At 47.8% G+C, this 9,654-nt stretch overlaps 2 non-coding genes across 2 annotated transcripts; both read left to right on the plus strand.

The window, feature by feature from the left end:
* The first annotated feature begins 884 nt into the window (after positions 1-884).
* On the plus strand, positions 885-956 carry TRNAE-CUC (transfer RNA glutamic acid (anticodon CUC)). Its single transcript has one exon. It is a non-coding gene; the product is annotated as a tRNA-Glu (tRNA).
* A 5,725-nt stretch (positions 957-6,681) lies between these two features.
* TRNAH-GUG (transfer RNA histidin (anticodon GUG)) lies at positions 6,682-6,753 on the plus strand. Its single transcript has one exon. It is a non-coding gene; the product is annotated as a tRNA-His (tRNA).
* Positions 6,754-9,654: the final 2,901 nt, after the last annotated feature.

Consider the following 9,654-nt stretch of genomic DNA (forward strand, 5'->3'; position numbering starts at 1 on the left):
TTCCTTCCTTCCTTCCTTCCTTCCGAGAGGGGAGTGGAGCTGAGGGGTGGCATGGGGGAACTTAGCTGCATCTTTGATCAGAAGAAGCACGGGAGGAGTTCCATTACTACCTGAAACCCCGCTGAGCACTAGGAACCAGGCCCGGTTTGCCCGCCGTGAGTTGGATCGGAGACGAGGGCGCCGGCTCAGGTGGAGGTCATGTTAGCTTTAGATCCAGAAATTTCCAGTCTTCTCATCTATCGCTGAAATCTTTCTGAACATTTCAAGCTGACAGCTACAATGTCTCTGAAACCAAGGAGCTCTTTCCTGTGAAGCCCACTTGGCTTCCTCGCGTCCCGACCTCAGTTGCTGAACCGGTTGAACTGCGTGGCGGAACAAAACGAACCTAAATCTGCACCTGGAGCTGGAGCCAAAGAGCGCTCAATTCAGTTTCATACTCTACTAATAGAGCTAGTTGGGGGCAAAAGGGGACCCCTACACAAGTCTTTATCGGTAGAGCCCCTTGAGCCAGTTCAGAGATCAGGAATCAGAAGGACTCTGCGCACCACCCGCTGAGAGCCAAGCCCGCACTTTGGTGGCAAGGAAACTGAGGCTCAGAAAGACAGCAAGTGCTTGGCTCTGCCTCACAGCGTGCTACAGCTAGGCTAGAATGGAACACCGCTCAGTTTCCTTGTGGCCTGGCCTCAATACAGCCCAAAGCAGCAGTCAGGCTGTAGGAGGTGAGAGGTATTGAGCAGCTGGGCAGTGACTTCTTGGGGCCCTGCGGGCCTGCAGCCCCCTTGGGTCACAGAGAGCCGCTTTCAGTTGGGCTTTCCTCCTCTTAGAAAGTTAATCCTTACCTTCTCTTGTTTCCTCTGACAAGGAGACTACTTTGTCTGTCCTTTTCCCTGGTGGTCTAGTGGTTAGGATTCGGCGCTCTCACCGCCGCGGCCCAGGTTCAATTCCCGGTCAGGGAACACGTTTTGCAACATCCCCAAATTGTGTGTGAAGATTTGATAGAGAAACCCACAGGTGATGATTAAAATGCAGAAATAAAATATGTTCCCAGCAGCAATATTTGTAATAATAAATGTTCATCACTTAGGAAATGTTATATGTTGGAATCCCTCCATACCATAAAAAGATATGCAATTATTTCAAAGATGTATGTAGATGATGAAATAGCCACCGTGAGGCCACCGATGATAATGATAGTAATAATGGCTAATGCTCTTGGAGTATTTACTATGCATTCGGGCCTGGGCTCAATGTTTTACTGCTATGTCTTATTTAAACTTGGAACAACCCATTTGGAAACACATTCCTATTGGGCCCATTTTACAATGAGGAAATGGAGGCACAGAAAACCTGAGTGACTTCAGAGTCACACCACCACGGAATGAGGCTATCTGCTCGGCTTCATGGAGAGAAGAGTCCAAGGTTCTCTTGTTCTTCTGCTAGGGATTGTCGTCTTCTCAGAGATGTGCAGCCTGAAGAATCAGCTAAGGCAGGTGTGAGGAGGAGGGAGGGAGAGGAAGGAGGTGTGTATTGGGCTTGGGATAGGCAGGTTCTGGAGCTCCAGAACTGAGCTTTTGCCTAAGATGCACCTTTTGTAAACAGCATTTATTTTCCTAACAAACCCTTAAGCCTTCAGGCAGGATTTTCATCATCTAACTTGAAGCAGATGGGCAACAAAGACCCCATATATCTGGACGTGGAAGAATGAAGGTCCGAAAAGAACAGTTACAAGGTTAACTACGTCTCTGTGTGGAACAGGATGAGTCTTTAGTTTTTTTGCCGATGACTGCCCTGATTGCTCCACAAAGAGACATGTGGTGCCTGGAAATCTGAGGACATTTGCCTCAGACACCTGCCTATTATTAAATGCCCCCATCCCCAGGCTGCATATCCTCACTTCTTTGTGCCATTGCACAGGTTTTAGATGCCTGAGGGTGTGGTGACACAGAGGGCAGAAGTCGTGTGTTTGGGTACATTTCCGAGTTGACACCAGGTCGTGTGAGTGGGGGCAAGATGCAGGAATGCCAGATCCACGACATTCTCCCCGGCCCACACCGCCTCTTGCGCTTCCCCCTATCAGAAGCGACCCCACTGCACCTGATCACTGTAGCCTCCTGGTCTGAAGTCAGCCACTTCCTCATCCTTCGCTAGGCTTTATTTGTTGTGCTCACCGCTTGCATTCCCTGTGCCCAAAAGGAGAAATGCTTGTGGGGAGGACACGAGCCAGTTGTGTTCCCACTGCCCGTTCCCTTCTTGATGCCTCCAGATGTGGGCTCAGTGGGGCAGGACTTGCTCACCATGCAGCTACTCACCTAGAGCAAGGCTTCACACCTTGTGAGCACCCAATGCTCGGTGAATGAAGGCGTTCCAATGCAGGTTTCTGAGAGACATCAAGAATTCTACTGGACTTCCCACTTTTAGTCCTTTGAATAATTTGGGTAATGGGAAAATAGAAAAAGCTTTTCAAACCTGGGTGTTCTTTGTAAAGTTTATTCCAAGTCTAGAGGGCACCTTCTGGAACAAGCTCCCCTCTCTGTAAGGGGACACCCCCTCAGCCTGTGGGGCTCTGTAAGCAGAGAGGAAGATGAACCCTGAACATTGAAGAGGAGGAGAAGAAAATGGGTAATACTGGCAGCAACCTGGAGTATGAGAGACAGACAGACAGACAGACACAGGCACACAGACAGATAGGCTGGAAAGGCAGGGCTGGGTCGAGGAGGAGTCAGGAAGCAAAAGGACCTGTATGTCCAAGAGCCAGATTTAGGGTGTAAAAGTCAGAGTTCAGTTTTGCTGAAGAGAGTCAACAAAAGAAACAAGGCAAAGGGAGCCAATAACTCTAAGGATCCAGGTCTGCATAAGAACCATGGTCAGGTGCAGGATCCTATGGCTCCAGAGATTTGTCTCCAGTGAGATGAGTTTTACAGAAAAACAAAACAAAACAAAATAAACATCATCAAGGAAGGAATAACACAGAGGTAGTTATTAGTGTGCTAATTCACCCTTGTCTAGGAGGGAGAACAGTCTGTAGATCGTTTGCATTCAACAAAAGCAGAATGCAATTCATAAAGAAAAGAGAAGGGGAACAAATGTCTAGAAGGAGCCATTCTTTCCTCTCCTATTTGATAAGCCTCTTGACAGGAAGCAGTTCAGGGTCCCTCCAGCCAGTTTTCTCTGGACTCAGGTAAATCACCAGAGAAAACAATTACAATTTTTGGAAGACTTTCTAAACATCTTGGAGGTTTAGCTGTGGAACACATGCCAGAGAGTATCTCTGGGCAGTCAGTGTCCACCATGTCTTTCTGCTGCGTCTCCTGCTTAGGTAAGTCAGGCGGGCACCACCCCCTCACTGGTACATCAGACTGATGTATGGAAACTTTGCTGTGCTGGCAAGAGCATGAAGGAAAAGTCTCTCACTGAGTTGGAAAAATATATTGGAAGATAAATTGGCACACCTCCTGTTGAAGTCAAACTAAGAACACGTAAAGAGATGCCTTCGGCTCCTGGCAATGTTGGAGTAACAGATGCCCGATTTACTCTCCTGCCTGAAATCTGCCCACTGCTCCTCTCTGCAAACAAACAGGCGCCTGTAATCCCAGCAGTTTGGGAGGCCGAGGTGGGCTGATCCCTTGAGTGCAGGAGTTTCAGACCAGACTGGGCAACATGACGAAACCTCATCTCTACCAAAAAAATTCAAATAATTATCCAGGTATGGTGGTGTGTGCCTGTAGTCCCAGCTACTCAGGAGGTTGCAGTGGGAGGATCGTTTGAGCCTGGGAGGCAGAGGTTGCAGTGAGCCAAGATTATACCACTGAAGAACAGCTTGGGCTACAGGGTGAGACCCTGTCTCATGAAAGGAAGGAAGGAAGGAAAGAAGGAAGGAAGGAAGGAAGGGAGGGAGGGAGGGAGGGAGGGGCCGGGTGCGGTGGCTCACGACTGTAATCCCAGCAATTTGGGAGGCTGAGTCAGGTGGATCACAAAGTCAGGAGATGAAGACGATCCTGGCTAACACAGTGAAACCCCCGTCTCTACTCAAAATACAAAAAATTAGCTGGGTGTGGTGGCGCATGCCTGCAGTTCCAGCTACTTGTGAGGCTGAAGCAGGAGAATCACTTGAACCTGGGAGGCGGAGGTTGCAGTGAGCCGATATCACGCCACAACCACAATATTAGAGATGATAAATTTGCTGGATGGGATTAACAGCAGATTATACGTTGCAGAAGAAACGATCAGGGAACATAAGGCAATGAATAATTGAAAATATGCAAAATGAAACTCACAGACAAAAGAGAATTTTTTTAAATGAAATGATTATCAGTGAACTGTAGGGCAGACTTAAGAGGTCTAAATTGTGAGCCACCTCCCTCCCTCCCTCCCTCCCTCCCTCCCTCCCTCCCTCCTTCCTTCCTTCCTTCCATGAGAGACAGGGTCTCACCCTGTAGCCCAAGTTGGACTTCAGTGGTGTAATCTTGGCTCACTGCAACCTGAGCCAGGAGTCCCTGAGAAGGAGCAGGGAGGAAAGGAAACATTTATTTTCTTTCTTTGTTATTTTTATTAGGAATGGGGTCTCAGTACATTGCCCAGGCTGGTCCTGAATTTCAGGCCTCACTCAATACTTCCCGACTTGGCCTCCAGAAGGTGTGAGCCACTGTGTCCGGCCAATGTCTGAAGAAACAATAGCTGAAAATTTCTCAATCATAACAAAAATTACAAATCCAGTGACCCAAGGAGCTGAGGAAACCAAAGCACAAGAAACATGAAGAAAACCACTCCTGGATCCATCAAAATGACATTGCTCAAATCCGGCCAGAAGAAAAAGACATTGTACATACACAGGAACAAAGATGAGGATTGCGTCAGCTTCCTTTCTGCTCTGCCGGCCTCTACCAGGAGCAGCAATGCACGCGAGCAGAGAAGCAACATCTTTAAGGTACTGGGGGAAGGGGAAGTTAGCCTAGAATACTACGCCAGAAAAAATAAATTCTCAAAACTGGAAGTGAAATAAGGACATTTAGAGATGTACAGAAGCTGACCAAATTCACTACCAGCCCGCCCACACTACAAGAAACGTCAAAGGAGTCCTCCAGGCAGAAGGAATCCAATACCAGATGAAAATCCAGATCTACACGAGGAAATGAAGAACACCAGAAATGGGTAACTATCCTAGGTATTTTTTTTTTTTATTTTGTAAATTTATTTTGTAAAAATTTGACCATTTAAACAAAAGCACTAACAATGGGCTGTGGGGTTTATAATATGCATAAAAGCAAAGTGCATGTCAGTAGTAGCGTCAAGGCCAGAAGGTGCGGTTTAATATCACTTGAAGGTTGACTGTGATCAGTTAAAAAGGTTTGCTCTAAGCCCTAAGGCAATTACTAAAATAACAAAAGAAAGAGTTATAGCTAATAAGCCAACAGAGGAGAGAGAATGGAATGATATAAAAACCGTGTGAACACTATGATAGAGTAATTGCTCTTCCTATATCTTCACCTCTATCTATAGAAATACTTACACCAGTGGCTGAAAATGCCAGTACAAGAATGACTACAGCATTATATGTAATAGTAAAATCACAGAACCAATTTAACCTCAAAAGCGTATGGAAAGGGCTAAATGGATGACAGTTATGGAAAGCGTATGGAAACGGATAAATGGATGGGGGGGGGGAGAGAGAGAGAGAGAGAGAGAGAGAGAGAGAGAGAGAGAGAGAGAGAGAAGAGAGCAAGCGAGAGAGAGAGATCCCAGAATCCTAGCGGACCTTGATTTACGTCCGTCCTCATGTACGCGAGACACGGAGGAGAGGAGGGTAAAGTTGGTCTCGCTCTGCCTTTCCATGAGAGCACGTGCTGGACAGAAGAAAGTTGCCAGCGGTTTAAGCATTTTTAAAATGCAAGAAATGTTCCATACAACGGGCCCGAACCACCCACCTCCAGACTTGGAAGCAAGTACACTACCCGACTGCGACACAAGAACAGTTGGCTGTCGCTCTGGTATCACCACGCAGAGCAAGCGCCCATCCAACGTTAGGTGGAGCCATCGCCTTTTGTAGTACAATTGTGCAGCTCCAAAGCCTCGCAAAACCGGAGAGGCGCATCTTGCCGGCTACGGTTGAAACCCGTGCATTGGGTGATTCTGAAGCTGGAAGGGCAGCGGAATGGCCTTCGCCCCGTCCTGCCCCTTGCAGGCGTCAGACCCGGCATCCCAGCAAACGCCCGGCTCGGCGACTCCCTGGGCCTGAGCCGCGTGGGTCCCAAGGGAAGCAAGCGGAACGCCCCGTGGGCTCTAGTGATGGCTCTTCCCTTTCTTGGCTCCGCCTTCACCTGACTCTCTAGGCTGCTTGCGCTCCCCTCTCTCACCTCGGCTTCCATCGGTGGGGCGGGAGAGAGGAAGGGTGAAAAGTAGAAATACGGAGAGGCGGGAGAGAAGCAGAGGAGGTGCGGACGAGGACAGAGAGACCCCCCGAAAGAGGCTGGTGCAGGGAGGCCCAGGCTGGAGTGGAGGAGATGAGAATTGTTCTCATTACGTATGAGGATTGGGAGGAAGGGAGGGAAAAGCAGAGCTGGCAAGAAAGAAAGAAAAGCGCGAGCCACGTGTGGCTGTCTGGGAAGAAATCCGCCTAATAATCGAAATCTATTGACGTCAAAATTACTAGAGCAAGTTCAGACATCGCCGGTTGGCCTGTGGCTCGCCGTGATCGTATAGTGGTTAGTACTCTGCGTTGTGGCCGCAGCAACCTCGGTTCGAATCCGAGTCACGGCAGCGTCGTTTGTCCAGGCCGTCAGCTGTACCCTTTTGCTCCCCGCAACCAGGTGCGTCAGGGGAAGGAAAAGAGACCTTACAGCTCACTAACCTAGTGAGGAATCCAAGGGAAGCCCTGGACGTGCTCTGTCCTGTTTCTGAGACTCACACAGCAAATAACCCAGTCAGTCCTGTTGGTGGCTTACACAGAGGCAATGGTGTGCTCAGAACCATTTTTCTGGTCACTAGGGGTAGGTCAGGGGAAGGAAAAGAGACCTCACAGCTCACTAACCTGGGGAGGAGTCCAAGGGAAACCCTGGACATGCACCCTCCTGTCTCTGAGCCTCACAGAGCAAATAACCCAGTCAGCCGTGTTGGTCGTGGCTTACACGAAGGCAATGGTGTGATCAGAACCTGTTTTCCAGTCACTGGGGCTGTTACACATGAAACGACAACAAGCTTTTAATGACTTTAAACTCGAAACTGTTTGTTGTGGCCTACAGTGGCTTGTCTCCGAGCCTGTGGCCAAGTTTGTGTGCCAACAGGAAAGTGTGGGGAAAGACAATCTCTTGCAGGGGTCTTTCCACCTCCACTCTGCTGGGTAGAAATGGGCCTTGGGCCTGGAGCACTTCCTTCCCAAGAGACAAGGAGTCCTCACAGCCTGTGCTGGACTCACCTCCTTGTGTGGGAGTATCTTTCCCCAGATCAGACTTAGTGTGTACCCCTTTGTTCCACTTAAACATGTGCATCAACTGGCACCTGGCCAGCTGCTGTATCTGCCCCCCTCTGAGGGCAGGGGGCGAGGCCCTTTCTGCTTCTCAAGAGGCTGTGTGTGCAGGCCAAACGGAGGAACCTGCTGGCCATGGGGGACCAACACCCACAACTGAAGCGGAGCCCATACCTGCTCTGTCTCCTCTCTGTGTAAATAATGGGTTGTTTTTCCGTCAAGTGCTTGACTGCGTTGCGTTTTCCTTGGCGACTCTGATACAAGAGGCTGTGGCCAGAAGTGTTTAAATTCATTTAAACCTAATATCCACCCTTTGAGATGGGTTCTCTTATCCTCATTTAATAGGTAAGGACAAAGGCTCAGAAAGGTTAAGAAGGTTGCATAGGTAGTAAGCATCAGAGCTAGGCAGTCTGAATCCGGTATTACTACTAAACTATACCTTATATACTATTACTTTACTAATATATCCCTAAGAGGAAACCCCTGAGACCTGTTATCTGCCAGATACTGGGACATCATCCTATGCCCTCCTGGTTGCCTACCTGTCTTTTCCGCAGACCTATATCTACCATTTAAATCAGTGTCCTTGTGAATACCCAGACATGTTCTTTCTTCCAACTGCCTGAGCTACTCTACACCAAGCACAAACTTACACATTTTCAATCCAGAAAGTGGCCAAACAATGTCCTCCTTACCCAGGTCATGAGGCTGATCTCAGCTCCTCAGCCAGCTTCCCTTCTAGTCCATTTTTTTGGGAGCTGGGCCTCCAGCTGGGATACTCTCTGGATGAGACTTTCCAGGTCCTTTTTGGCCTGAAGCCCTGGCGAGTAGAAAGCCCCAGTGCCATCAGACAGCCACCCCTCATCCTCATCAGGGACACTGTGAGGTGAAGACCCCTCCAGGGTGCCAACAGCTCTCTGCTTCCGGGGTCTTTCCAGACTAGACAAATAATCACTTGTAACCGACAGGAGGGACCGGACCCGGCTCGTGAGGTTTTGAGTGACCTTGTTGTCATTCTGCAGCTGGGCCTTCAGATCTTTGATGTCCTTTCCTGGGAATGAGATGTTTTCTGACTTTCCATATACCCAGAACTCTTCCTGCTTCCCCAGCTGGTTCTCCAAGGGCTTCCTCTTGGAGGAACCAGCCAGCGTTGAGCCCCGGCGCACCTGCTCAGAGCACAGCCCCTCCATCAGGACGATCTCCTTGAGGCTGTTGTGCTCCTCACACTCTGAAAAAGGACAAAGATGTCTTCCTGAATAACAGTTGGATGTGCTGTTGTGGTCACTGCCTTTGAGAGGAGGCAGGTTTGGTCATGAGTACAATAATTACTAGGGAAAAAGTTGAAGAAGTACTTTATTCAACCCTGACACTGTACTAGGCATTCAAATACAATATTTCTTATCCTCCTTATACCTGCAAGTTAGGTATCATCACTTTCTATTTTACTGACTGGGGAAACCAAAATTTAAAGAGAGGTGGTAAACTAGGTTGTTCCAGATCACTCAAACTAGCACATGGCAGAACCAGAATTCAAATCCTCCAATGTCCTGTGTTCGTTCCACAAACACTGATGTTTCTTAAGACATTAACATGGCCTTATCTATTTAGGATGGCCACAAGAATGTAGGACAAGCTATTCCTGCATGCTGAAAGTTAAATGCTCTCTAAATTTTCCTATAATTTAAAAGTTTATTGGGTTACAACTGTGTGAAAAATAGGCATAAGAAAATAAGACTTTGAATAAATATATCAGCATGTTAACGTCAGTGTATTAAGGCAGTGGTAGTCAGAATGAAAACTAAACCATGGCATTTTACCAGATACCAGGCACTGTTCTAAAGCATTTTATAAGAATTTACTCATTTAATTGACATTGGTACCTGATGGGGTAGGTAGTTCCTTTATTACTATTTTAACATATGAAGAAACTGGGACACAGGAAAGTTTACAAACTGGGATTTGAACCAACCAGTCTGACCCCAGGATCTTTTCTCTTAACTGCCACACTACACTGCCTCAAGAATGAGAGAGATTGTGTTTTTCTTCTCTTCTGGTTTTCAGTGTGGTGGGTGGGCCTATAGTTGTAGCCCTTTTATAATGCAAAACAAAATTATTTTTAACTTAGGGTTTGCATGTTTCCAAAACCTCATCTGGTCTCTAAGCAGGCCTTGGTATTTCTATAATAATCAGTTGGA

This window comes from Chlorocebus sabaeus, chromosome 20, assembly GCF_047675955.1.
Source record: "Chlorocebus sabaeus isolate Y175 chromosome 20, mChlSab1.0.hap1, whole genome shotgun sequence".
Lineage (NCBI taxonomy): Eukaryota > Metazoa > Chordata > Mammalia > Primates > Cercopithecidae > Chlorocebus > Chlorocebus sabaeus.